This window comes from Phocoena phocoena, chromosome 20 (genome assembly GCF_963924675.1).
Source record: "Phocoena phocoena chromosome 20, mPhoPho1.1, whole genome shotgun sequence".
In the NCBI taxonomy this organism is placed as follows: domain Eukaryota; kingdom Metazoa; phylum Chordata; class Mammalia; order Artiodactyla; family Phocoenidae; genus Phocoena; species Phocoena phocoena.
The window spans coordinates 45,191,462-45,216,344 of NC_089238.1; the positions used below are offsets into that span (position 1 = coordinate 45,191,462).

A 24,883-nucleotide genomic window follows, 5' to 3' on the forward strand; every position below is an offset into this window, starting at 1 on the left:
CAGCTTTTGTCCTCTGACTCACCAACTCTCCTCTCAGCTTCCTCCTCCTCCTTGCATCTTGCATAACCATCCCTACTCAGAGCAAATTCCACTGCCTTCTTTCTCTGGCAAAAAATTACCCACCTTCCAAGACAGGGTTAAGAAAGCATCGCTCCCAGAGAGACTTGATATTAGCAGCTTTAACCCTGAGATACTCAAGGGGTGGGGAGACTCTGCTGGAATGGGCAGGGCCCGGAGAAGCAAAGGAGGAAGCATTCTCTCCCACCACTGGGAGGCGATCCTGGAATGTAGATCCCTTGAAGGCAGCTGAATAGGTTAACTACCTTAGGGCAAAGTGGAAAAAGAAAAGGGACCCCAGAAGTAGATGAGGTTGATAGGGAAATCGCAGGACAGTGACAGCCAAAATGGACACAATGTGAAACCGTGCTCTTATCTCTGCTGCAAAAAGAGGAGAAAACCTGGAAGCGATTTCTGGATTCCACCTTCCTGCTCACTTCACTGGATTTAGGGAGAAAACATTTTTTGGGGCCTCTGTGTCTTATTCAACATCTTCACCCTTCTTGCAGGAGGTAGTAACTAGAGGTATTACGTAGATGTAATAACTCGTTTTATGGGAGGACACATATGTATTGGCGTTTAGTTGGGGTACGGGAAAAGAAATTTCCCCCTCAAGAAAAAAAGAAACAAGTTATCATGAAAAATTATATCTTCTTACTAGCTGTGTGTACTTGGGCAAATCACACAACTACTCTGAGCTACTTTACATGATTGTTGTGAGTGTAAAACAATAGGTGAATTTTTATTTACTTATTTTTGGCTGTGTTGGGTCTTTGTTGCTGCGCGCGGGCTTTCTCTAGTTGTGGTGAGCAGGGGCTACTCTTCGTTGTGGTGCGCGGTCTTCTCATTGCGGTGGCTTCTTTTGTTGTGGAGCACAGGCTCTAGGCGCGTGGGGTTAGTTGCTCCATGGCAGGTGGGATCTTCCCAGACCAGGGACCGAACCTGTGTCCCCTGCATTGGCAGGTGGATTCTTAACCACTGTGCCACCAGAGAAGTCCCAATAGGTGAATTTAAAAATATATATATGTATTTAATTGAAGTGTAGTTGATTTACAATGTTGTGCCAATCTCTGCTCTATAGCAAAGTGACTCGGTTTAGGTGAATTTTTTATTCAATTTTAAACTTAGAGCTTCCCTGGTTTTTTCCAGGGAAATTTTTTTCCAGTAAGTTCCAAATAGCAAAACTGGAATTTGCCAGGCACAGGCAATTATTAATATAGCATTTACAGTGTATTTACAACTATTTACATAGCATTTACATTGTATTACAATGTAATCTCGAGATGATTTAAAGTATACAGGAGGATGTGTATAGGTTATATGCATATACTACACCATTTTATGTAAGGGACTTGAGCATGGTATCAGCGAGGGTCCTGGAACCAATTCCCTTGCAGATACGGAGGAAGGGTTGATTGTACAGGCAAAAATATGCAGATCACTAAAGGGAAGTCTTCAGGTCAAAGGCCAGATTATATAAAGCAACACACCAGAAGTCCCAAACCTTGAGTCTGCCACGAAAAATAGCCTGTATAGCTTCCAGGACACTGATTAATTCAGAAACTATTCGATAAATGTTTACTCCCTTTCATAGAGAGGGGAGATCCAGAAGAGAAGTCGCCTATAGTGTAGCACAGGCACAAACTGACTTCTCTTTCGTGGGCGGCTAAGAGCCTCTTACACTGTATATTCTTGGACTATGTCAGGTAGTCATAGATTCAGCCACTGGATTTGTCACATTATTAACTTCATAATCACTGTGTAATTCACACAGACCTTTATATAGTCCTTTCTTCCTGGAGGCGAGTTTATTGTTGGAATTAAATGGACTGTCACTCTCTGGGGAAGATAGAATCAACATTTCGCTTGGCTTATCTTGGCTATGAGGAAGGAAAAAAAAGATGAGGAAGCTCTTTTTACAACATGTACAGGAATAAAGGTAAATTGTGGTGGAGTGTAAAAGCGACTGATTTTGGAGTCAGACGTCTGGGCAAGTCATTCCACCTCTCTGAGCCCTAGAATATCACTGTAAAATAAGGTGTAAAGTATCAGTGTAAAATATATGCTCACCTAATGGAATTCTTGTGAATGTTAGGATTGGATTCATGCATATAACACCCCTAACGCAATATTATGACAATAATGAGTTTAAAAGTGGTAGTTATTATAGAATCATAATAACACCTCTTTTTTTCTTTCTCGGCTGTTGGCTTATTTTCCAAGGCCTTGAAAGAGAGAACAGACAGAGTTGTGTGAGTTCTGGGATAATCTAGGCAGTATATTTGCTGGTTTCAATCAGCTGAGCCCCCTAAGGCCTTATCATAAGCACAAATAACCAGACCTGTGGTGGTGCCTTGTATTGATTTCAGTCGTGTGGCCTTCTCTCCCTTCCTGTTTCTCTCTAGCAGGTGGAAGAGAAATTTCTCTTCCTCGAAGTGACTCCATTGCAGAGACGTAAATTGAAGAGCAAAACTGGGCCGTTGGTAGTTCTGCTTTTATTCTTACTATAAAAGTAATACTTGCTAATTATAAAAAATTTGAAAAATACAAAATGTATAAAGAAGACAACACAAATCTCTTTACATTTTGCTGCCGAGAGAAGAGCACCATTGATCGTTTTTCCCATGCCTGCAGAAATCTGTATAATTGGGATCACACTGAAAATACAGTTTTGTATTTATTTTTCCTTTGTCCTTAAAACATTTTAAATTATGAAATTAAAATTAAGGTATAAAGGTACAATTTAACAAATAGTATAAAGGAACTACCACTCCAAAATAAAACACCCAAAAAACAGAACATTGCCAAAGCTGGCTTAGTACCTCTTCACTCTCACATCCTCCCCCTTCCCTCATCATTCAGAGGTGACCACTTCCAAGGTAAGCAGCTCCTTATTCTTCCATATTGTTTATCACCTTAAGCAGTGCAATTGAATTTTCCCCAATATGACCTCTTTCTAGGTAGAATTATAGCACATGTATTCTTTTGAGATTTGCTTTTTTCATTTCATTTTATCCTCGTAAGTTTCATCACATTGTTACATACAGTTATGGCTTTTTTTTTATTACTGTGTAATATTCCACGTATAAATATGCCACAATTTGTCCATGCTCATGGTAATGGACATTTGAGTTGTTCATAGTTTGGAACTATGACTGAATATTCTTGACATGTCTCCTGGCACACGTTTATACGTGTGTCTCTAATAGAGGCTGGGTCGTGGGGGTTAGATCTGCTTTTTTCACTCACATTATATTGTGAGCATTTACCCATCTCAACACATATTTCTGGCAGACATTACTTTGAATGGATTTATCATATGCCAGTATTCCAGGATTCTATTGACAGATGTTTAGATTGTTTCCAATTTTTCCTTATTGCATTTGCATATAATTCTGTGACAAATACAGTGTTTTTTTTTTTTTTTTTTTTTGGTTGTGTTGGGTCTTTGTTGCTGTGTGCGGGCTTTCTCTAGTTGCGGCGAGAGGGGGCTACTCTTTGTTGCGGTGCACGGGCTCTAGGTGCACAGGCTTCAGTAGTTGTGGCTCGCAGGCTCTAGAGCACAGTCTCAGTAGTTGTGGTGCACGGGCTTAGTTGCTCCACGGCATGTGGAATCTTCCTGGACCAGGGATCAAACCCTTGTCCCCTGCATTGGCAGGCAGATTCTTAACCACTGTGCTACCGGGGAAGCCCCAAACACAGTGTTCTTAATGATTAATGAAGCACCTCCTACAGTGCTCAGTGCAAGTAGCCATCACACCTCCTTCCTTACGTGTAATACCACAGATCTTAGCCTCTTTAATTTGTGATTCATAAGTCAGTTAGGAAGAACTTCTGGAAAGGCTGGCTGGAAGCAGTCGTTAAGAAATAGGTATTCATGGGACTTCCCTGGCAGTCCAGTGGTTAAGACTTCACACTCCCAATGCAGGGGGTGTGGGTTCAATCCCTGGTTGGGGAACTAAGATCCCCTATGCTGTGTGGCACAGCCAAAAAAAAAAAAAAAGAAATAGGTAATTAATCGAAAACTCAGGGTATCCAAAACAGAGGGCACTTCCAAAAAGGAATTATGGAGCGTGAAGGTTATGAAAGAAGATCATTGTAGCTACTGCTCCTTCAGCTTGCGACAAACCAGGTACTATACTTCACATTTATTTGGGTTATCACATTGTCTTTGCCATGGCCTTAGGAGGTAAATTTCATAATTTCCAAATGATGGAATAGAGGTTTGGAGAAGTTAAATAATGTATCCACAGTTACATGGTTTATAGTGGCAAAATCTGGACTCAGCCCCAGGTCTGTTCAAAGCCCAGGCTTACTCATCAGGTAATGTTACCTTCCTACATGACCATGGACCATTTCTTTAAGGCAGCACTGTCCAATAGAACTTTCTGTGGTGAGGAATGTTTTTGCACAAATACAGTGGCAACTACCACTTGTGGACATTGGACACTTGAAATGTGGCTAATGCTACCATTTTGGAAAGTACAGTTAAGGTTGTACAGATCCAGTCCTTTTCTTTTTTTTGTTTTTGTTTTTGCTTTCAATTCTGTTTATTTTTTTAAGTCTGTCTTGAAAATACAACCAATGTGATTAATTGTGCCTTAAACAAAATCAGTGTCTAAACAAATTCAATATCTAAACACATCTTCACCAATGATATTAGGGAAAAGGGAAGGAATTTCAAAACACAGACCAGGAAACAATCACAAAATATAGGTTTAATTACTATTGTTAAAAATTTTTTTAAAAATTAGAAAAAAGAAACTACCAAGAAAACAATTGTAAGTACTTGAGTAAGTCTCGCTATTCTGAATAATGTAACATCTTTTCTAAATTGTAGATTTAGAAGTTTTAGAACACACAGACATTAAGGAAAAGAAAGGCTAGTTCCTTGGGAATTACTATCCAGTATGATACAATTACTTCAGGATAACAGAAGCAGAACCTTCCTTACAATTAGATTTTAACAAATGATTTTGCCGCTAATAGAAATGGGGAATGTGTGAATGACAAGTTTTGGAGGGTGAAAGAAAAAAAAATGGACTGAAGGTAAGCACTGGATACAGAACTGAGGTTTGCTTATTTTTCACAACCAAAAATAAGCAAGTTAAACTATCTTGTACAAATAAAGCTTGATACTAAGTATGCAAACAGAAGCATAAACATTTGTAACTAATCACACCCATGAAAGACTAGGTTAACACTTCAAACACAGTATGGCTACTAGTGGACATACAAGGCAGAAATTTCTAAAATACTGTTACACAGATGAGTAATGTTAGTATAAATTATTTACATTAAAATCTGTTTCAGGGGGCTTCCCTGGTGGTGCAGTGGTTGAGAGTCCAAAATAACATTTTCTGTCAGAGATAATATGGACAAAAATTGTGTGCTGAACAGAAAGTTTTGAAACTGCTTAAAATGCACCTACTGTTTAAAGCAAACAAGTTTAACAAGTATAAATTTATACTGCGAGTCCATAGTGGTCATATATGAATAACTACACATTTCTTTTTTGTAAACCTCAGCAACTATATTCACACATCAAGAGTTGTCAGTGAGCTCAGTCTTAAACTACACCTTTTTTTTTTTTTTTGCGGTACGCAGGCCCCTCACCGCTGCGGCCTCTCCCGCCGCGGAGCACAGGCTCCGGACGCGCAGGCTCAGTGGCCATGGCTCACGGGCCCAGCCGCTCCGCGGCATGCGGGATCCTCCCGGACCGGGGCACGAACCCGCGTCCCCTGCATCGGCAGGCAGATCCCCAACCACTGCGCCACCAGGGAAGCCCTGTCTGCTAAAGATTTTTACCTCAACTTTAAATCTTCCTAAAATGCCAACATCCCAAAATAAAATTTAGTATCACCTGACTGTAGACTGAATAAACCTTCAACATCAATCCTTAGCACCTCAAATAATGTCACAAAGTCATAACACATTTTTTTTCATGTAAGGACCAAGCGGTTTTAAAAACAATCTAGGGCTTCCCTGGTGGCGCAGTGGTTGAGAGTCCGCCTACTGATGCAGGGAACGCGGGTTCGTGCCCCGGTCCGGGAAGATCCCACATGCCACGGAGCGGCTGGGCCCTTGAGCCATGGCCGCTGAGCCTGCGCGTCCGGAGCCTGTGCTCCGCGACGGGAGAGGCCACAACAGTGAGAGGTCCGCGTACCACAAAAAAACAAAACAAAACAAAAACAATCTAAATGGCCTCAAAGCATTCCCAAACTTACATGAAAATTTGAGTACACATAATACTTCCAAAGAGTAGGACTGTTTTAAGATTCTCTTTGGATTCTAAGAATAACCATTTTGTTCATTTTTAAATAAATTATTTTACGAAAATAAACAATTGAGGATGTTTTTTTTATCTTTAGTTTACCCAGGCAAAGGCCTTTGTGTTGCACAGGCAAAGGCAACCACAACATACACACAGGCTAGATTGTAACCTGTCCGCACAGAACAAATCAAGAGCGAGCAAGCCAAAAGGGACAAATGAAGCCTCCAATCTGATTTAAGCTCTTGTAGCTATGCCTCCTAGGGCAGCTTATTCCTGCCCTCTAGGTCTAAGATTGTGGGGCGCAGTTCCAAACCTACCAAAAATGGAAGCCAAGGGCATAAGCTGACAGGCAGGCAAAAAGATCTTTTGACAGGAATCACTCCATGAGTTAGGGAAGTGGATGAAAGTGAGGGGAATATAACGAAGATTCTAGAATAAAGGCAGTGGCAGGATTAAGGAGAAGCCTTAGGAAGTGTTCTCACACTTCTAAAGTATACATGTTAACTGGGTGGGGTCAAAAGTACAGTCCCCAGATTCAAATGAAATTTTAAATAATTATACGAGTGCCTACAGGCCAGAGTTAAATCCCTAGCAGTACTGTTAATATCAGATGTTATCAAGAGTGAACCGGAAACAGATTTTGTTTGTGCCTTTCCACAGACATTGAAGTCAAAGGAAGAGATTGCACCTACAACTAAGAACTAAGAGGCCCAAATGCTACCTTCATAAACCTTTGACCATAAATTTCCAAATTTGTGCTCTCATTTAGTTGAAGTTGCATTTATCCTAATTTACTGACATTTTTGTTTAAGCATGCCTACATTTTAAAAAATGGTGATTAGTTTTGAAATTTAAGATAAAACTTCTAGAACCTTCACCGAGATTACTATTAAAACCCTTAGTATAAAAGATTTCTGTGATCCTTACAATTGATGGAAACCCTACTACTTTCACATTTTTTAATTTATATTTTCTGAAATATTGCTGGTCAGATATCCCCAACTGCTAAAGAAAATATAGTATGATATGGTTTCCCAAAATCGAAACATGGTTAATAAAAATGAAAAAAATTGTATTTACACAAAATAGCCTGAAAAATTAAAAAGAACGGTGTATCCTAGGTCCTACAGGGGAGGGAAAAGCAGCATCATAAATAAGTTCAAATTGAAAATTTGGAGTTTTTGTCCTGTGCCCCATGCTATTTATTCACTGCCATATTTTAAAAACAACAATTATGTTATCTGCATTTCTTCCTCATTCAGGTCAGCTTGGCTTTCTTCTTCGCAGGTCCTTTGTGCCCTTTGGCCTTTCTTCTTAAATCCCGCCTGTCGACCACAGGCACTTCCACTTCTATCTCCTCTGAGCTGCTATCCAGTCTTCTCTGTTGATTGTGTCAACTGATCCAGTTGCTCAGAATATGCTTTCAGACTGCTCCTCTGACTGGCTCTTCTGTCCTGCATTCTGTGCAAATGGCACATCTTCAAGTTCAGCCTCTATTAAAGAGGTCTGAGGAAGAGCTGGAGATGTTTCCTGAGGCTCGGCTACCCGCTCCTCACCCTGGTCTTCCAATGAGGCAGTAGTGTTGGGTGATACATTTTCAGGAATCGATTCTTCAGAAAATTCAGTTATCACGGAATTTGGAAAACCATTCTTCATTTGGGATAGTAGCCACATTGTCTGAACTCCCAAAATGTGCTTTCTTTCTTGAAACTAGAGGCAGCCTCTCTTCAGTGTGCCCCTTGTCATCAGATGGGCCTTCATCTAGCGACATTTCTGAGTCAGTTACATGTGAAGTCTTATCCTATGCAACAGCCTCAGGAGATTTTGAAGATTCTACCACCAGTGGAACAAGATTCGTAGAGTCTTCACTGGCATTAAAAGACTGCAATTTTATTATATTTTATTTTTATTATTATTATTATTTTTTTTTTTTGCGGTACACGGGCCTCTCACTGTTGTGGCCTCTCCTGTTGTGGAGCACAGGCTCCAGACGCGCAAGCTCAGCGGCCATGGCTCACGGGCCCAGCCTCTCCGCGGCATGTGGGATCTTCCCGGACCGGGGCACGAACCCGTGTCCCCTGCATCAGCAGGCAGACTCTCAACCACTGCACCACCAGGGAAGCCCCAAAACTGCAATTTTAATTCTTCACCTAAAACTTCACTAGTGGAGTCCTCCTCTTCTGTTATAAGTGAAGTCTTAAGAGTATCATCCATTATCTCATCATTCATAGGCTCTAATTCAGATTCCTTTTCACCTTCTTGCTTTTCCAGGCCTGGCTGGGTTTCTGGTGCTGGTCGAACATTTTTATCACTACTTTCATCTTCAGATTCAATCACAGCCTGTTCGGGTTCTTCTTCCAAGAATTTTTCTGAGCTCTCTGATATTCGTGCAGTAGACTCCAATTTGTTCACTGAAGCTGTAGGTGAAGTCTGGGGAGTCTTTTCATCTTCCCCTCGAGAACTGCTAAATTCAGAATCCTGAAACCGTTTTCCAATCTTTGGCTGCTTTAGATGACTACTTCGAGTACGAGTGGAAACAGGTGTTTTATCGTAACTTCAGAAGTGCTTGCAAAGGCATCTTTTAGAGAATCAATAGTTAGCTGCATCTCACTAGACAGACTGTCTTCAGCTCCTGCTTCATAGTCTGGAACAGATGCAAGACCATATTCTCCAGACACAGGTCTTTTAGCTTCATTTTGAGAAACTGCAGTCATTTTACATGTTTCTCTTTGTAATGCTCTGGTGATTGGTATTCTCTGGTACCAGTGTCCAACACCTTCAACTTCCCAAAGCAGTTCATGGTCTCCTGGATATTTTTCAAAGTACTGGTTGCAAGCTGTGTACATAAGAGAGGTCAGTGGATACCACAAGCCAAGTGCATCTTCTGTGAAGGAATCAACAAAGTCCTCCAGCATATGAAGCCCAAAGTCTTTGCCTCTATATTTCTTTCTTATGAACATTGTATCAACAACTGGCAGTTGGTAGCTTTGGGTAAGAAACGAGGCACATATGCTTCCTGTAGGCTTAACTGGATAAAACCCAGTGGCCTCTCCTTTCTTCCACAGAATCTTAGCATAATCAGTACTGCTATGACCCGGGAATGGGATCTCATTTCTCTCCATTTCCTGCTTTCTGTAAATAATTCGATTCAGTACAGAACCCCTCTCTCCCCAAGAGTTCTCACCTGCTTAAGTCTCTCTCTAGAAGGGACAGATGTTTTCACAGTATCATCAATAGCCCACCACTGACCAGCAAGGTAAAGTGCCGCGGCTGTGAGTGAGTCCTCGGGTGCAGAAAGAGCAAGAACTTTCTGGGTCTGATCTCCACCATAGAGAGGTACAAAGCCTACATTTGATAGGCTAATGGGAATCGTAATATTGAGAAGAGAAGAACATTCAGGATTTTCAGGGTCCCCACACCTGAGACCTGACATGTAATCTTCAGAAGAATTTTCCATTTCCTCATGACTGCAATTATCCAGCATATCCACAGGGAATGCCATCCTCTGGGAGGCGCCGCCTGAGCCCGGGAAAGGAGGCGGAGCCGCGGGAATGAATGAAGCCGGCGGCGGCTCGCTGGCGACCCCCGGCCGGGACCGGGCTGCGCCGCTCGCAGCTGCCGGGGCCGGTACAGCCGCCTGCCCCTCGCCCGGGACGCCCGGCTCCTCCAGTCCCTTTCTTTATGAGTCTCAGAGAATCTGATGAAAGATAAAGACCTTCTCTCTAGGAAAACGCACATTTGCAAATCATCCAATTTCAAGGGGTCCCAAGTTAAGAATCCTTACAAAAGTCTGCACGCACTTCAGGTGCTTCTCAAACTGTGATTTTGTGGAGAGAGCTTTCTCCCAGGGACCACTATACAGCAGAGCTCTGAGCTCCATCATTTGCTCTTGGATCTTTACAGTCTGGGGACCCATCTGAATGGTGAAGAAATCCTTGGTCAGCCCCTGAACCAGAGTCTGATTTTCTCAAGAGATCAAGAAGGATTTCTATGCTGGTTACACTACACATTCCTGCTACCTTCACCCAGACCATCACTCCTTGTGTACTAGGATTGGAGTTTCTCAACTGCTGTACTTGGCTACCCGTCTTTACTGTCCACAGTGACACTAAAAGCACAGTCCAGCTTTCCTTGCGTTTCTTTTCGTGTAGGGGCTCCAGCACTCCTCATTTCACTCAGTATGCATCAGCCTGCAGTGTGGATGTTAAGGCCTGAAACTTGAGTGACGTTACACTCCCTCCATTGTTCACCAGCCCTGTGTGGCTTACCAAAGCCTGGTGTCAGTCCCAACCAGGGTACTGGCTAAGCGGCTGGGTTTAAAGAATGAATTCTGGAGGACTGGAGATTTCTGTTTTGGCTAAGTATCTGTAGACTGTAGCAGTTAGTTGGACCTTAGCGTCCTAGGGAGCCAAGACCTTCTGAAGAAGTATGCCAGGAAGGGAATCTTGGTTGCTATAAATCCTATTATCAAATGGACAACTGCCTTCAGTAGAACTTGCTTCCTTGAGCTGGGCCCTGAGGGAGGACACCTGGGTGGGGATCCCCTGGCAATGGGATAGCCCTTATCTCTGTATTAGAAGTATCTATTTCAGTCAACACTGGGAGAACATGGTGTCTCTTACACTCCAGGCGCTACTCTAGGCCCTGAAAACAGCAGTGAACAAAACAGGCAAAATTCTCTGTGTCTGTGGAGCTTGCATTCTGTTGGGTGGGGAACAAACACATAAATGTGTAGTATATCAGATTGTGATAAGTGCTATGGAGAAAAATAAGGAAAGAAGAAATTGTGACCGGGGTGGGGTTGTTCCAATTTTTATTTTTTATTTATGTATTTATTGATTGATTTTTTAGTTGTGGCACACAGGATCTTCATTGTGGCATGCAGACTCTTAGTTGCGGCATGTATGTGGGATCTAGTTCCCTGACTGCGGATGAAACCCAGGCCCCCTTCATTGGAAGCACGGAGTCTTAACCACTGGACGACCAGGGAACTCCGTTTTCCAATTTTTAATAGAAGGGTCAGGGAAAGTAACATTTTGGTGAGAACCTAAAGGAGGTGAGGAAAATACCTGAGGAAAGACCATTCTAGGCAAAAGAAACAGGCAAGTGCAGAGGTGCTAAGCCAGGAGTCACAAGGAAAGCAGTGTGACTGATCAGAGTGAGTTAGCAAGGAGAGCATAAGAGAGGAGGTGGCAAGGAAGCAAAGGCAAGATGGGACAAATGGTGGAGGAGTGCAGTAGACCTTATTAGTTGGAGTTTGACTCTGACGTAGGGTGAAATGGGAAGCTACTGGAGGGTATAAGTTTAGGAATGACATATTCTAAGGGATCATTTGGGTTACAGTGAGGGGAATAACCCATAAGAGGGTCAAGGGCAGAAGCTGGGAGGTCAGCTAGGAGGCTAGGCAAGAGACCATTGTCTCGGATCAGGGTAGTAGCAGTGGAGGTAGTGGATTCTAAAATATCTATTAAAACATATATTTTTAAAGGTAGAGTCAAATAATCCACTGATGGATCAGATGTGGAAATGAGAGTAAGAGAGGAGTCAAGGCTGACTCAAGTGTATGGTTGCCATTTTCAAAGATGGGAAGAATTAGACTTTGGTGTAGAAATCAAGAATTTGGTTTTGGATGTGTTAAGTTCAAGATGCCTATTGGACAACCAAGTGGGAATGTTGATCAGGTAGTTAGATATATGTATATGCATACATATATAGAATTCAAAGGAGAGGTCTGGGCTTGAAATGTATATTTGAGAATCATCAACATAGAGAGCCACAAGGCTGGATAAAAGCACTCATGAAGAGTGAGAAGTTGGAGAAGAGGACAAAAGAAACCAAGGAGTCCCCAGCAAGATAGGCAGAAAACAAAGTGTGTATGGTGCCAAGAGAAGAAAGTGTTACAGGGAGAAAGGAGTAATCAATTGTGTTTAAAGCTTCAGAAAGATTAAGGATAGATATTGACCATTAGATATAGCAATTTGGATGTCATTCATAACCTTGACAAGAGGACATTCTGTGGAGTCATAAGCATGAAAATCTGATGGGAGGAAAGGTTTGGAGATGGGAAAATAGCCAATTCTCATTGTCTGAAGGGGAGGAGAAATGGGACCGTAGCTGGAAAGAGAAGTGAGATCAAGAGACAGTTGTTGTTTTTGAAGATGAGAGAAATAATGGCTTGTTTATTTGCTGAGGGAAATGATCCAGGAGAGAGAGGAGAATGGTTGGAGTGATGGAATCAGGTGTACACAAGTGGAGGAGTTGGCCCAAGTTAGGAGCACATACCATTCATCATTATTGATAGGAGGGAAGGCAGAGTAGATGAGCATGGATGCGGGGAGGTGGGAACCTTGTGGACTTTCTCTTCTTATTTTTATTTTCTCAGTGAACTAGGAGACAAGGTTGTCATCTTAGGATGGGGAAGAAGTTATGAAAAGTTTGAAAAGAGAGGGGAAGGTATGGAATGGCCATCTGTGAGAATGCGTTAATGACTGTGCTAGGATAATGTAAGTAGAATTGATGAGTGACATTGAAGGCCTTTTTAAGGTGAGTGGTCATAAACTTAAAGTGAGAGCAGTTAGCAGAGGTATGTGAATTTTCCAGTCATGTTCAGCTGCCCACTTGTGCATGCATAGGTGGAAGGTTAGATTTTATTAAGGCTTGTGTTCTGTCAGAAAAGTACAATGAAGCGAGAGAGAGGGGAAAGGGAACCAAGGTTATATTCGAAGGAGTGATTATAATAACAAACCACAGAATCTAAGTGAGATAAGAGGTGAAACAAGGACAATAAGGGAATAACTGAGCTACAATGGAGGACAAATTTTTAGAGGAGAGGCGGTCAGGGATTTTAGAAATTAGTGTTTTGGAAGCATCATCTATAAGGATACTGAGGTTATGTGGGAGCAGGGTTGGAGAGTGGTAGTGGCCACGTGACGGCAATGAGGGTAGCACAGTCTGGTTAACATCAGAATCAAAGCTGGACGCTTTTGGGAAGGAGGGAAGCAGAATGGTCTGGAAGCAGCAATAAGGACAATAAGGGCACCTGAAATTCTAGAAATTTAGAAATGTCATTCTGGAGATGAATAGTGTCACCATTTCGGCAAATGATGCAAAGCACCTGGAGTCAGCTCGACTGAACAAATGGGAGTTTTGATTGAAGGAAGAAAGGGGTGGAGTGTGGAACACTGAAGAACAAGGTCATTCTTCAGGGGATTTTACGGGAGTTTCTGGTGCTGACTCGTATGACAAGAAGTCTGGGCATAGTCAGTTGGGGCTCTTAACAGTGGCTCAGTGATGTGTTAAGTGCCATCTTCCTGCAGACCTTCAACCTGACGCTTGCTGCCTTATGGTCGTAAGAAGTTTGCTGCGCATGTAGAACTCAAATCTAAATTCCAAAGGGGAAAGGGGGAAAAGGTTAACAGGCAAAGGGTATATGCATCTATGAGGCAAAAATGTGGAAGTACTTACAATAGCTCATGTGGATTGCTCTGTTTAAAGCATCTTCTTTATTCCCTAGCTAACTTCCATCTTCTCTTTCAAAATTCTACTCAAGTCAACATAACCTTCTTGGAGAAACCATTCCTCATCTCCCTAGGCTGAGTTAGGTGCTCCTGGTGTGTGTGTTCAGAGCCTGTGATAGATTGCTAGGTCAACCCCCATTCTTCCATCTCTGTATCCATGCCCTGTGCCGTATAACTCTGATTCTGGTCTCAGCCATGCAGCTTGCTTTAACCAATGGGATATTTTAAAGCAAAAGCTTAAAACTCATCAAGAGCAAGCTCTTCCTCTTGTGTCTAAGCCAGTGCCATGAGAACATACCTGCTGGAGGATGAGAGACACATGAAACAGAGCTAGATCGACATGGTGAGGCCATCCTAGATCAGCCAGCAGCACCTAACCCCCAGACACTTCATTGAGCCCAACCCAAATCAGCAGAAGTGCTGAGGCAACCACCGAAATTAACAGTTACTGTTTCAATCACTAAAGTTATGTGGTTGGTTGCTACTTAGCATTATTATGGCACTGGATCTTTGACACAGAGTCCCTTGGGTATAGCTCTGCTACAAGCCTTAGCCCTGTCTCCTGAACTAATGTTAGGGATCTCCCTTAGGACAGGACACTTTTATCTGCGTACATCTGTCACCTAGCACAGTGCCTGCCACCTAGAAGGTGCACAGTGAAATCTTGTGAAAGGAATGAATGAATGAACCTTTGTTCAACCTTTACAAAGGGCCTTACTTCTTTGTGCACAACAGGTGCAAAATTCCCCATAGTTAAACAGTGTAATCAAATGGACACACCCACAGAAAACCTAGTTCAGCAAGATATGTGAAGCTACAGTATATAGTAAACACTCATCACAGATTAAAGCTTTTTTCTACCTCAAGTACAACGACTATTTCTTAAACATTGCGCAATCTATTTTATATTTTATTATGTTGTATAGATCCATTTAAAGATAGTCTAAATACTGTAAGTACACTTTAAAGGGTAGAGTGTAAATGGATATGACTCAGTCTAGATATCTTTACTATTATCTTCAGTACACAATACCAAACCATTGTGAACTACTGATATTTCCTAAATCATGTCAAAAAATTTGCATGGCTTAAAAAAAAAGTATTTGTGTTAATATAAAAAAAAGAGAAAGAGAGAACTTCCTCTAGGGGTCTACAGAGGAAAATATCATATCTAGTAGCCTAGTCAGGTATGGGGGTGGGGAGAAAGGCAAGAATATTATCCTTATGAAAGGTCAGCAACAATCACATGGTATCGCATGTTTTGGGGACACTGAGCAAACTAGTTTTGCCTAAGAAGAGAGTTTCTACAGAAAAATAGTAAAAAAAAAAAAAAAAAAAATGTCTGGGAGTGGTAGGGCAGGATGGAGCCCAGTCGTGGAGATCCTTGAATATAAGGTTAGGGACATTTTAACATTATCTTTTACTCAGCAGGGGATAGTTAACTTTTGAGCAAGGGAGTGACATAATGAAGGGTTGGGTCAATCTTAGCTGCTAAATTCTAGCAGCATGGTGTGGGATGGTTTTTGCAGAAATATGGCTAATAGTCATATCAAATAATTTAATACAAAATAATATTATGCTCCCATTTATCTTTTTTATAAATTAATCAATTTATTTATTTTTGGCTACGTTGGGTCTTCGTTGCTGCACGTGGGCTTTCTCTAGTTGCCGTGAGCGGGGGCTACTCGTCCTTGCAGTGCACGGGCTTCTCATTGCGGTGGCTTCTCTTGTTGCGGAGCACGGGCTCTAGGCGCGTGGGCTTCAGTAGTTGTGGCTCGCGGGCTGTAGAGCGCAGGCTCAGTAGTTGTGGTGCATGGGTTTAGTTGCTTCGAGGCATGTGGGATCCTCCTGGACCAGGAATTGAACCTGTATCCCCCGCATTAGCAGGTGGATTCCTAACCACTGTGCCACCAGGGAAGTCCCCCGTTTATTTTTAAATCACATGTCTTATTAAAGTCTAGATTTCTGCTGGATGCCAGTGACCAAGGAATTATTTTGAGATGAAAAGGTTTGCTATTCTCTCCCTGACAGTCATTTAGCCTGTTGTGCATTGGGGGTCCATGAATTGTTTCTTCCCCGCTCCGGCTATTGGGTTGTCTCATTTTCTTCTATTTTGCTTTCCATACACTCCCCTGGCCTCTGCTGGTCTAATTCTGTGAAAAACTAATTATAGCCAGGGGTAGAGGTCAGATGTAAGAATGAACGAGACTCCATGTAACCAAAACCAGAATCAACATCGGAATAAACTATTCTAAGTGCTTTTCTTAAGAGCACATTTCACCTGAGTTGTGGTAGCATTTACCTTTCAGGTGTGAGGATGTCATTTTGTCCTCAAAAAGTGTTTCATAATCCACTAATTATATTTGTTAGGTGGGTGTCACTGTTTTTTATGCAAGTGGAATTTAGTCAGGAAGGATAAATACCTTATCTAAAATCTCGTGTCATGTTTTCTCTAGAATGTTTTCTCCATTTTGCTCCCATTCCACCTGACACACTCCTTTTAAGCCTTCTAAACTCTGTTCAGACATGCCTTGTCTGTGCAAGGTTTCCTTACCCCGCTGCTCAGTTCAGTCTCCTCCCTCCCTGCCCCACTGCAATGGTCTCTGGGTTGTACAGGCCTCTGCAGTTATGCACGTTGCTCTACATGTCTGTCTCCCCTGTGGGATTACAGGGGTGATGAGGGGGTTGTGAATCCAAAGCGAGAGAATCTAAAGGCAAAGTGGAAACTTCTGAACTTGGCCAACAGTCTGAGCAAAAGATAAAGGGGCAACACCTAAAACCATCCCCAGCTAGATTCATTTCCTTCCTGCTTTCAAATGTTTGGGAAGGGAGTTTTCACAGCCCCCCAGTAGCCGTCAGGGCAATGGTGTTCACCTCAGGGGCACCCAGGCCAACTCCCTGTGCTGTTTGCTGAGCGTGTCTCGCGTCTCACGCCACCTTATCCCCTCCTGGGCGCTCCTCACAGCACGGCTGCTTTTTCTGCTTCACTGCGTTTCCAGCGTGGGTGCTCACGCCTCACTTCACTTTGCCCCGTTTTCTCACACTTCTGTCGCCCGGGAACTTTGTTTCCTCCTTCTGAGGAGATCTACCTTCACCACCACATCCTCCTCTACTCACCGCCCCGCCTCCCTCCCAGGGGCTCTTGCGGGCCTCCCTGGAGAGCCCGGGGAGGGAGCTAACTCCTCTGGGCCCCTGGGGCATGTTTTCTATTATGTGGTGAATGTTCCTCCTGACTTTTCAAACCTGTAATCAGACAGGCATGAAGTGTAATCAACAGGTGCTGAGGACTGAATGAAAGTGAGCACAGTTTATTTAAGGGGCAAGGAGGAAGTCTACACTGGCAGGCCTGCTCTTCCAGCTTCTTCAGGCTCCCTATGGACAAAACCACTGGTCAGCCGGCTTAGGGTTGAAACTGGCAGGTGGACCTTGGGGAAGCTGAGTCCTGAAGCTTCACACACAACCTGTCCGCAGGATGCCGAAAGAACCCAGTACGGGTCTGCTGCTCCCCACCTTGAATTCCTCAGATCTGTAACAAAGCGGGGGGCCCAGGTGGCCCCACTACTCCAGCTGTAGGGTCTCCTTCCAATAGGTGATGAGAAGGGTTGGAGTGGGGAAAAGAAATATTCCAACCTCTCTCTCCTCCCACCCTCTGGTTTCTAATAGGTGCCTCCTGTTGGTTGAATCCTACTGGAAACCAGAAGGCAAAGAAGCCCATTGATGCAGTCCTCAGGGACGAGCCCCCCAGGGACCAGAGCAGGGCTGGGAAGGGCAGAGAATGGATCTGTTGGGAAGAAGGAACATACAGAAAATAACCAAGCACAGTCAGTGAGGCTGAGTGGGGCAAGCACAGGGTTGGAGCCTGCTTTTCTTTAAGACTTAGGTATTGGGCTTCCCTGGTGGCGCAGTGGTTGAGAGTCCGCCTGCCGATGCAGGGGACACGAGTTCGTGCCCCATCCGGGAAGATCCCACATGCCACGGAGCGGCTAGGCCTGTGAGCCATGGCCGCTAAGCCTGCGCATCCGGAGCCTGTGCCCCACAAAGGGAGAGGCCACAACAGTGAGAGGCCCACGTACAGCAAAGAAACAAACAAACAAAAAAATCCTTAGGTATTGTGTCATCCTGGATTTTTTGCAATAATTTTGGTTTTTTAAAAAATTAAAATATTACTGATTTTCTTTTAGCGCTTACCCCTCCCCTGAAATTTTGCACCTGAGGCAAAATTCACCTCACCTTAATCCTGGTCCTGAAGTGGTGTTCTGTGGATTAGGGAGATTATGAGTGGGTCTTATTTTGTCATTTTTGCTCATTTTTGCTGTATGTTCCAGTTTTTTTTTTCAAGTGATCCTATATTTGTTATAAAAACAGTTAAATGCAAGATATCTTCTTTGAAAGTAGGGATCCTTCGTTTGTACAACGTGGAGCAGACTTAGCAGAAAAATCAAATGTTTGTTGGATGAGTAAATAAAAGAATGTGTATGTCAACTCTATTCCCAAATCCTACCTCTTCTCAAAATTCTAACTCAAATGGTACTTCCTCATAAAACATCTCCTTATATCCCAAATCACATTGGCCTACCAAGGCCTACACAATGTGTCCATGGCCCACCCCCATCTCTCCATATATCCCCCCTTACCTCCTGCCACCCTTCCTCTCCACTATATTGGCCCCCTACTGCGTGTTGCTCCTGAAACACAGGAAGCAATTCATTAATATTGTTGAGAATGAGTGTGACCACTCTCTCTTCTATCATTCTTGTCATAATCTTTTGTTCTTATAGTTATGCATTTATTTTATCTCCCCTATTCTTAAGTGACTCAGGCTATCTTACTCACTTTGATATGATCCTTGGTGCCTGGCACAATGCTTGGCATGTTGTCATAACAAATATTAACAACAGTAGTAGAAGAGTCATCATTTGAGTGATTACTATGGGCCAAACACTCTATTACACATTTATCAGTATCACCTCACTTCTGTTTTTTTTTGTTTGTTTCTTGCTTTTGTGGTACGTGGGCCTCTCACTGTTGTGGCCTCTCCCGTTGCGGAGCACAGGCTCCGGGCGCACAGGCTCAGCGGCCATGGCTCATGGGCCCAGCCGCTCTGCGGCATGTGGGATCTTCCCAGACCGGGTCACGAACCCGTGTCCCCTGCATCGGCAGGTGGACTCTCAACTACTGCACCACCAGGGAAGCCCCTCACTTCTGTATTTTAAATGACTGTGAGGACACACATTTATAGGAATCCACACAAGTCTGTTATTAGTCCAACTTCACAGCTAAGGAAGCTGAGGTCTAGACAGGTCAAGTAACTTGCTGAAGGTCACATTGCTAATAAGTGGCATTACAGGAAAGTGTAATCCTAAATTACATCAGATCAGTAGTTCTCAAACCGTGGTCCAGGAACTACTGAGATTCCCAAGACATTTCAGGGGAGTCTGTATATTCCAAACCACTCTTGTATGTATACAGTGTTATTAAGTTTCTTCTCAGCTCAAAAATGTAGGGGTTCTCTATCCGTGAAGCAGTTTTGGAGGGTAGGGGCTCAAGATCATTAATCAGTCTGAGAAAAGAGGGGCAGTCTTGGGGCCTGACTCCATGCCTAGGTTCTACATTGACTGGTCTTGGTAACCTGGATTTATTCTGATCTTAACTGCTCTGTGGACTTCTGAAAACTCCTGTTCCTGCCTTGGGCTCACACATAACTCGTAGTTATAACTCAGCACTCCCAGACTCATTATTTCATTCCTTTGTCCCTCATCCTCTTCTTTGCTTCTGTGCCTTTTTTATGTTGACCCTGCTTCCAACTTTCTACACTTAGTCTTCCGTAGCAAAGGTTTTACAATACCCAAACACTTCCTGGGCTGTAGATTAGCCTCAAATGGTTTCTCTTATGTTGCCCCAGGCATGTACAGGATTACAACAGATTTCATGTTTTATATTCATTCTCATTGATAACCTCTGGTGAAAGGAACAGGGTGGAGGAGGAAAAGGGTAGAAGGGAAGCCTCTTTTGTACTACCTTGTGTATCTGTATAAATGAAAAATTTGCTTCAAAGGAAGCAAAGAGAAAAACAAACAAAAAACCCCAAACTCTCCTGAAGTGTAATTCTTTCTTTCTTTTTTCTCTTTAAAAAATAATAAATTTATTTATTTATTTTAGCCTGTGTTGGGTCTATCGTTGCTGCGCATGGGCTTTCTCTAGTTGTGGCGAGCGGGGGCTACTCTCCATTGCAGTGCACGGGCTTCTCACTGCGGTGGCTTCTCTTGTTGCGGAGCACGGGCTCTAGGCGCACGGGCTTCAATAGTTGTGGTTCGCGGGCTCTAGAGCGCAGGCTCAGTAGTTGTGGCGCACGGGCTTAGTTGCTCCGTAGCATGTGGAATCTTCCCGGACCAGGGCTCAAACCCGTGTCCCCTGCATTGGCAGGAAGATTCTTAACCACTGCGCCACCAGGGAAGCCCTCTAAGATTTTTGACAAAAATGTATTTAAAATGTGGGATGAGATAAAATTATTTTTATTGGAAAAATATTGAATCAGCTGTGATGCATTGGAATTAATATTTTGATTTTCCCAATATCTTCTGAGTTTATCAGATTAAACAAGGTATATCTTAAGTGAAAGAGTAACAGATATAATTCATTGTAATTACATAATACTCAACATTAATAATTATGTAATATAATTCTTGAAATTTTTAAAAGTATACTAGTTTACAGAAATTAAGAAAGTGAATGACTCCAATAAGAAGGCAACAAATTATTTTGCAAGTTTCCAATGATTTATTTGTGTCCAAAATGAAAAAGGAAAATAAAAAACACAAAACAAACACAAATAATGAAAGAGGAACTTATAATGAAATGATGGATCTAAGAAATGATCATTAATGATTGCTAAAACCATTAGATGAAAAGCTAATGGGGACCTTGATAATGAGTGGATACATTGAACCCACAGTTTAATACAATCAGAAAAAAGAGATACTCAGACGTTATGTACCTCCAGTGAAACAGGAAGCACACACACACCACCTATGAAGGATTCTTTTTTTTTTTTAAGTTTTATTTAGCAGCTAAAGATGACATTTTCAAAGTATATGGTTTTTGGGGGGTTTTCTTGGCTGTGCTGGCTCTTTGTTACTGCATGCGGGCTTTCTCTAGTTGTGGCGAGAGGGGGCTGCTCTTCGTTGCTGTGTGTGGGTGTCTCATTGCAGTGCCTTCTCTCTTGTTGCAGAGCACGGGCTCTAGGCACGTGGGCTTCAGTAGTTGTGGCTCGTGAGCTCAGTAGTTGTGGTGCACAGGCTTAGTTGCCCCACGGCATGTGGGATCTTCCCAGACCAGAGATCGAACCTGTGTCCCCTGCATTGGCAGGCGGATCTTAACCACTGGTCCACCTATGGAAGATTCTTGCCAAAGTATCAACTCTGAATCTGACCAGGCCTAAATATCAATTTTCAGGAAATACAGAGGCCAGGGAGAAGTAATCAGCAAAATCCAGAATGTGGAAAACCCCACAAGTAAAATGACCCAGTTTTTCAACAAACCAATTACAAGAGGAAAGAAAAACAGGAGGAAGAATCTATCACTAAGAGACAAGAGAAATATTAGCCAAAAGCAATTTGTGGGCATTGTTAGGACCTTGAATTGAAAAACCAACACTAAAATCCAAACCAAAACAAAACAAAAAGCATGTATGAGACAACCAGGGGAGATCTGAATGTTGCCTGAATACTGGGTGACTTACATTTTTTAGGTGTACTGGTTTGTTTTAAAAAGAGTCCTTATATTTTAGAGCTATATATAGAGGTATTTACAGAAGAAGTGGCATGATACTTGGCATTTGCTTCAAAATAATCCAGCAGTGGTGAAGGGTGGGGGATGGAGAGCAGATAGTGGGGGCGGATAGAGATCAAACAGGATTGGCCATAGGTTGGTAAAGCTGTTGAAAGCTTGATGGTGGTCACGTAGAGATTCATTTCATTACTCTTCTAAGTTTGTATAGACTTGAACTCTTCAATAACAAAAACTAAAAGATAAATGAATAAATGAATCTAAAAAATAAACTCACTGAAGAAATACCTAATCTAGCTGTCAGCAGATAGATCACTGACACTAATCTTTTGATGATTGACCATTGGGTGGGTTTTGGCATATACCTTCAAAGGATTGATTGAGTGACATTGCTATAACAAAACTCTCTATTCCCATCAACTTGTTTATGTGAACAGTACTTGAATGTGTAGAAGCAAAATCAAGAAATAAAGGTTTATGCTGAACTTTTTCATTTTGGCAAGAGGTAATATTTATCCATGAATTCAAGAATAAACAGAAAAAAAAAAAGCCCCATCCATGCTATTAAGAGATGTGTATTTTCGGCAAATTTCTTTGTTTAATAACTGTTTGTATTATTTATCAAAATTGGTAATACTTATGTCATTTTGATCAAATGTATACTAATACCAATTATAACAACCCAATCCAGAAGAAATTTTTAATATTTGGGACCTTAGGTATCAGGAAACTAAAACAAAAACAAAAACCATAAAAAATTACACAAGGATAAAAATATGTGGGGAAATGTAATGGCAATATCGTTTTAAGGAGAGAAAGGAGTGATGTAAAATAGTGATGGCTCTTTTTTCCTGTGTGTATGAGCCATACATTCTGGTTTCTTTGTGTATCTCATAAGTGGTTTTTGGTTGTTGAAAACTGCACATTTTAAATAAGATAATGTGGCAACTCTGGAAAAATAGATAAAATATCTGATAGTTAAAGAAGAGTTTATTCATGTATTTTTACAAACAGGTGATGGGGTATCAATTAGAGCATTAGGATTGTATGGATATATTTAAAAGAATGATGTTAACAGTTTTATTTTAAATTGTCATTATTTATAATATACTGGAGAGCTGCCCTCTTAGCGCAGCCAGCAGCACATCGGGCTTATATAATGTACCGGAAGTTACATCCTTTGCAACTCTTTAAACTTCAGAAATGTTAAATATTAGCTAAAAACGAGTAGGGGGACTACTTAGGTCTTTTTTTTTTTTTTGATTTTTTTATTGAGTAAAATTCACAAAACATAAAATTAACCATTAACCTTGTTAAACTGTATAATTCAGTAGCAGTTAGTACATTTACAGTGTTGCACAACCATCACCTGTATTTCCAAGACATTTTCATCACCTCAAAAGGAAACTCTAGGGTACTTCCCTGGTGGCGCAGTGGTTAAGAATCTGCCTGCCAAGGCAGGGGATACAGGTTTGAGCCCTGGTCCAGGAAGACCCCACGTGCCATGGAGCAGCTAAGCCTGTGCGCCACAACTACTGAGCCTGCGCTCTAGAGCCCGTGCTCTGCAACAAGAGAAGCCGTGGCAATCACCACAACGAAGAGTAGCCCCTGCTCGCTACAATTAGGGAAAAGCCCGCGCACAGCAACAAAGACCCAACGGAGCCAAAAATAAATAAATAAAATAAATTTCTTTTAAAAGAAAAAAAAAAGGAAACTCTACACCCATTAAGCAATCGCTCCTCCTGGCAACCACTAATCTGTTTTCTGTTTCTATGGATTTACTACTCTGGACGTTTCATATAAATGGAATCATGCAGTATGGAACCTTGTCTAGCTTCTTTCACTTAACATGTTTTTGCTGTTTGTCCAAGTTGTAGCATGTATCAGTATTTCAGTCCCTTTTATGGTTGAATAATATTCCACTGAATGGATGTATCACATTGTGCTTATTCACTCATCAGCTGATGGACATTTGGGTTGTTTCTACCTTCTGGCTATTATGAATAGTGCTGCTATTATGAACATAGGTGTACAAGTATTTGTTTGAATACCTCTTTTCAATTCTTTTGGTTCTATACCCAGGAGTGAAGTTGCTGATAATTTTGTTTAACTTTTTGAGGAACTACCGAACTTTTCCACAGCCACTGCAACATTTTACATTTCTACCAGCAATGTATGAAGGTTCCAATTTCTCCCCATCTTTGACAACTCTTGTTATTTTCCATTTAAAGAAAGTCATGGGCTCTCCAACCCTGGCCGGGCAGGATGGCTCCCGCAATGAAGGGTGGCAAGAAGAAGAAGGTCTGGTCTGCTATCCACGAGGTGGTGACCAGAGAATACACCATCAACATTCACAAGCGCATCGTGGAGTGGGTTTCAAGAAGCGTGCCCCTCGGGCACTCAGAGAAATCTGGAAATTTGCCATGAAGGAGATGGGAACTCCAGATATACTCATTGACACCAGGCTCAACAAAGCTGTCTGGGCCAAAGGAATAAGGAATGTCCCATACTGTATCCGTGTGCAGTTGTCCAGAAAACATAATGGAAGATTCACCAAACAAGCTCTATACATTGGTTACCTATGTACCTGTCACCACTTTCAAAAATCTACAGACAGTTAGTGTGGATGAGAACTAACTGCTGATTGTTCAATAAAGTTATAAACTGCCAAAAGAGAAAAGAAAAAAGGTTATGGTTAACTTAGTGGATGTGAAGTGGTATCTCAATGTGATTTTCATTTTCATTTTCCTAACGAGTAACAATGTTGAGCATCTTTTAATATGCTTGTTAACTGCAACTACCTAGTATTCACAAAAGTACCTTAGGAGGTGTACAAACAAAAAGTGTATGGCTCATGACTCTAGGCCTAAACTGCTGTGTTTCTTTCCTTTTCCTTTTTAAACATCTTTATTGCAGTATAATTGCTTTACAATGGTGTGTTAGTTTCTGCTTTATAACAAAGTTTATCAGTTATACATATACATATGTTCCCATATCTCCTCCCTCTTGTGTCTCCCTCCCTCCCACCCTTCCTATCCCACCCCTCTAGGTGGTCGCAAGGCACTGAGCTGATCTCCCTGTGCTATGTGGCCGCTTCCCACTAGCTAGCTATTTTACATTTGGTAGTGTATATATTTCACTGTTACTCTCTCACTTCGTCCCACCTTACCGTTCCCCCTCCCCATATCCTCACGTCCATTCTCTACATCTGTGTTTTTATTCCTGTCCTGCCCCTAGGTTCTTCAGAACC

The 24,883-nt window shown here is 42.1% G+C and overlaps 2 pseudogenes; one reads left to right on the plus strand and one right to left on the minus strand.

Annotated features, from left to right (window-relative positions):
• Nucleotides 1-7,589: 7,589 nt before the first annotated feature.
• LOC136141327 (soluble lamin-associated protein of 75 kDa-like) lies at nucleotides 7,590-9,833 on the minus strand (annotated as a pseudogene).
• Nucleotides 9,834-23,898: 14,065 nt separating this feature from the next.
• On the plus strand, nucleotides 23,899-24,270 carry LOC136140937 (large ribosomal subunit protein eL31-like; annotated as a pseudogene).
• The last annotated feature ends 613 nt before the right edge of the window (nucleotides 24,271-24,883 follow it).